General features: G+C 48.5%; 1 non-coding gene across 1 annotated transcript; it reads left to right on the top strand.

The window, feature by feature from the left end:
- The first annotated feature begins 2,977 nt into the window (after positions 1-2,977).
- On the top strand, positions 2,978-3,050 carry TRNAG-CCC (transfer RNA glycine (anticodon CCC)). The gene has a single exon. It is a non-coding gene; the product is annotated as a tRNA-Gly (tRNA).
- The last annotated feature ends 1,516 nt before the right edge of the window (positions 3,051-4,566 follow it).

The raw sequence follows: 4,566 nt of genomic DNA, 5'->3' as shown, positions 1-4,566 counted from the left end.
GCAGTTCAATTTAAAGTCTGTGCCAGGAACTTCCCTGGTGGTCCAGTGATTAAGTTTCTGAGCTCCCAGTGCAGAGGGCCTGAGTTTGATCCCTTGTCAGGGAACTAGATCCCAAATGCTGCAACTAGAACCTGGTGCAGCCAAATAAATAAATGTTAAAAAAAAAAAAAAAAAAAAAAGCCTGTGCCAGTGAAGACCCATTTTCTGTGGTGTCCATCTGTAACCCCAGGGCCTAGAATCATTCCTGGCTTCTAATTTGTGCTAAAGGGAAAAAAAAAACAAAACGAACCAACAACGCGTTCATCATAGCTTACTCATAGTGCTACCGTGTACCAACCTCTGCTTGAAGCTCCTTACATAAATTATCTCCTGCCTTCAGAACAAGCCTGCTAAGTAGAGATTGACTTTTTCTTTTGTCTTGTGTTTTGGCCACACCACCCAGCTTGCAGGATCTTAGTTCCCCAAAAAGGATTTGAACCCCCGCCATGGTAGTGAGAACACAAGAGTCCTAACCTCTGGACTTCCAGGGAATTCCCCAGGTAGGGACTGTTGTTATCCCCATATTACAGAAGAGGAAACTGAGGCCCAGAGAGATTCAGGGACTTGAGATTGCACAGTCAGAAGTTTCAATGTCAAGAGTGAAGTCCAAGTTCTTCCTTGGTGGCCCAGTGGTAAAGAATCTGCCGATGTAGGAGACACGGGTTTGGTCCCTGATCTTGGAAGATCCCACATGTCTCAGAGCAACTAAGCCCATGTGCCACCACTACTGAGCCTGTGTTCCAGAGCCCATGCTCCGCAACAAGAGAAGCCACGGCGAAGAGAAGCCTGTGCACCGCAACTAGAGCCACCCCTGCTCCCCACAGCTAGAGAAAAGCCTGCACAGCAACAAAGACCCAGCACAGCCAAAAATAAATTTTTTTTAAGTTAAAAAAACTAAAAAGCTTAAAAAAAACCAACACAGTGGTACTACCAAGAGTGTGTTCCATGGTCTAGCTCAGCACAGGTAGGAGATAGCAAACCACTTTACTGGTCATCCGTCTGCTTAGATTCAGTACATTGTCTCTTTTTTTTTCTTTTTATTTATTAAAAAAAATTTTTTTAACACCAAAAACATTTTGTCTTGGGGTACAGCCAATTAACAATGTTAGGCACGTTGTGTTTGGTACAGTGTTTGATAGAATATCACTGACCAGAAAACATGGATGTCACATCTCTAGAAAGAAAACCTGTAGTTGTTCAGTTCCCAATATGTACCTTAGTTTTTTGTTTGTTTTTATTTTTCGAGTAAAACTAAGAATCTCGACCAACTTTTCACTCGGCTGTTCTGGTTTTAAAGGATGAGCTACAGCTGTGTGTTTTTCTATACCAACATAGCACTTATTAAATGCTTTTGTACCATGAGTAAAATTTGAGGTGTTTTGCAAAAAAAGAAGTGAAGCCCAAGAAGCCCAACTGCAAAGTCTGAGTTTGCTAAAGGATGAATGGGGCCCCAATGGTAAAAGGGCCCCTTAGGGAGTTCAGCATTGTGTCTTGAACCCCTGTTTCTACACCGACCCTTCTTGGTCTGCACAGCCTACACACTCACAGCCCAGTCCCCAGATACCCTGCCAGGCTAGGGGGAGGCGTGAGAACCCAGCAGGTAGGGGTTTTACTCTTCTCCCCATTGTAGGTTTGTAGAGGTGCCTCCTAGGCTGCCCAGCTCAGGGGCAAATTATTCAAAGTGGATCTGGAAGGAGTCTCCTGGTGGTTTGGTGGTTAGGACTTGGTGCTTTCACTGCTGTGCCTGTTTGATCCCTGCAGATCAAACTCAGGTTTGATCACAGATCCTTGCACAGATCCTGCAAGTCTTGAAAAACAGCCAGAAAAAGGAAAAAGTGGATCTGGAGACCCCAGATTCCAATTACCAGACAGCAGGGATGGCTGCCTAAGGCCCTGAACCCGGTCCCAGACTGACCAACAGACAGATAGACCCATGATCCTCAGCCAGCTCAGCGGGGCCTGGCTGCCCATAAGTTTGGGGAAGCCTGGACCCCAAGATCTTCCAGCTCAGTCCAGGGCTGCTGCCAATCAGACCGGGTCTCTGGGTCAAGGGGCCTCAGCCTTCCCAGTGCCCCCCTTTGCCCTTGGCAGCCAGAAGACCTTCTTGGACTGCACCTAACTGGGTAACTAGGGATAGGCAGGCTGCAGCATGGGCAGGATGTGGATGCCACTGTGTCTTCTTCTCCACTGGATCCACGGGAAGTGGCCTCAGAGCTATGCAAGGCTTGGCCCCTCACGCAAGGAAGTATACAGGTAGGAGGAGGAGAGGGCTGGGTCTCAGTCCTGATAGAGCACAGCCTGTGGCACCAGACAGATTAGGGTCAGCCTTGCATGCTTCAGCTGAATGTCTCTAATCTTTAGTTTTCTCTCCCACCCAGGCCAGTGCAATTGCCACCATCTTGGCCCCAGCTTCTGCTTATGGCCAGCCTGTCCCCTGAGTCTGTTTTTCCATCTCGTGGCCAGAGGGCATGAAGGATTTTTTTAGTTGTGGCATGTGGGGTCTAGTTCTCTGACCAGGGATCAATCCCAGGCCCCCCTGCATTGGCAGCATGGAGTCTTAGCCACTGAACCATCACGGAAGTCCTGCCTTAATCACTTCTGTAGCCCGATCCCTGCTGTAGCACAGCAGAGCCAGGCACACAATGTTTGTTGAAGAAATGAGTAAGTAATAGTAGTACTTGCCTTCTAAGGGCTATTGCACAGCCTGAACGAGAGGGGGACAGGGAGCACTGTCATCTGCATTCAGTTGGTGCTCCATAAAGATTCTGGTAATTCCTACCAAGTGTCGTTTATGGTCCAAGCTTTGAAGCTAGGCATACTTCAGCTTAACTTCTGCCTTAGCTGCTGATTTCTGTGTGACCCGGAGCAAGTGGCTTCCCTTTGTGCCTCAATTCCCACCTTTGCAAAAGACAGTTAATGATAATTGAGAACTGAGACTTCTTTGGTGGTCCAGTGGCTAGGACTCTGCACTCCCAGTGCAGAGGGCCCAGGTTTGATCCCTGGTCAGGGAACTAGATCCCACATACCACAACTAAGAGTTTGTGGGCTGCAACTAAAAAAAGATCCTACATTCCGCAGTGAAGATCTGGCCCAGCCAAATAAATAAATATTTAAAAAAAGATAGTTGAGAACTCATGCAAACTGTCTGGAACCATGCCTGGTGGTGGTTTAGTCGTTAAGTGATGCCCAACTCTTGCAACCCTACGGACTGTATGTAGCCTGCCAGGCTTCTGTCTAGGCAATGGGATTTTCCAGGCAAGAATACTGGAGTGGGTTGCCATTTCCTTCTTTAGTTTGGGGGCACCATGCCTACCAGCGTGTCAGTTCCCAAGACCCTTTGGCTTGCTATCCATTCAGCAAAACTTCACTGAATCCAGGCAACTCAGTGGTGATCCCCCAGCTCTGGACCAGCCACCTCCATTGTCCCATCTGGCACCCAGTGGAGGGGACTCTTGGCCTGGGATCCAGCTGTGTACCCTCTTCCAGAGCTGCTGCTCTCCCAAGGGGCACACAAGGATGCTCTAAGGGCTAGCAGGCCCCTCAGCAGCTATGTAGACTCTGGCAAGTAAAGCAGTCCCCTCAGCAGCTGTATAGACTCAGGCAAGCAAGGGACTTCTTTGAGCCTCAGTGTCCTCATCTGTAAACAGGGATAATAATGCTTCCAGCCTCGCAGCATGGTGGGAAGGAGTGAGTTCCTTGAAGGTGAGTAGCATGGGCTGGGCAGAGTGTTAGGGTTTGGTGTTTGATTTTGTTACGATGCACTGCCTGGGGCTATAGATGTAAACAAGAGGGAGAGACTCCCTGTCTTCAGGGAGTAGATATGCTGGGAGAGAGAGGAACATTAGCAATCCCCTAAAGAGACATAACAATAAATCTTTAGGAAAGAGATGAGAGTGCTGAGAGAGAGACCACCAGGAGGGTGAATTTGTCTTGGATGTGCTTCTAAAGGGGGAAGGGTGGGTTGCAATGAGCTCTGGGAGGATGGATGGGAGACAGATCCAGGTGGAGATCGTGGTAGAGGCAATGGTTTGGAGGCAGGCCTAAGTTTGGTGTGGGGTTGCCAGGTGGTGCTTGTAAAGAATCTGCCTGCCAAGATGTAAGAGTCAGGTTTGGTCCCTGGGTTGGGAAGGTCCCCTGGAGGAGGGCATGGCAACCCATTCCAGTATTCTTGCCTGGAGAATCCTATGAACAGAGAAACCCGGTGGGCTGCAGTCCGTAGGGCCACAAAGAGTTGGACATGACTGAAGCAACGTAGCACGCACACATGCACAAGTTAGGTGCACTGAAAGAACAGCAAGGAACAGAACTACCGTGCAATCCAGCGGTCCCACACCTGGGGCTAGACCCAAACCAAACTGTAATTCAAAAAGATAGGTGCACCCCTATGCCCATGGCAGCACCATTCACAATAGCCAAGACCTGGAAACAGCCTAAGTGTCCATCAACAGATAAGCGGATAAAGAAGATGTGGTACATCTATACAATGGAGTATTGCTCAGCTGTAAAAAGGAATGAAATAACGCAATT

The sequence above is a fragment of the Bos indicus genome, chromosome 7 (assembly GCF_029378745.1).
Source record: "Bos indicus isolate NIAB-ARS_2022 breed Sahiwal x Tharparkar chromosome 7, NIAB-ARS_B.indTharparkar_mat_pri_1.0, whole genome shotgun sequence".
NCBI lineage: Eukaryota > Metazoa > Chordata > Mammalia > Artiodactyla > Bovidae > Bos > Bos indicus.
Note: the sequence above shows the minus strand (reverse complement) of the source record. Positions and strands in the feature narration are given on the sequence as shown.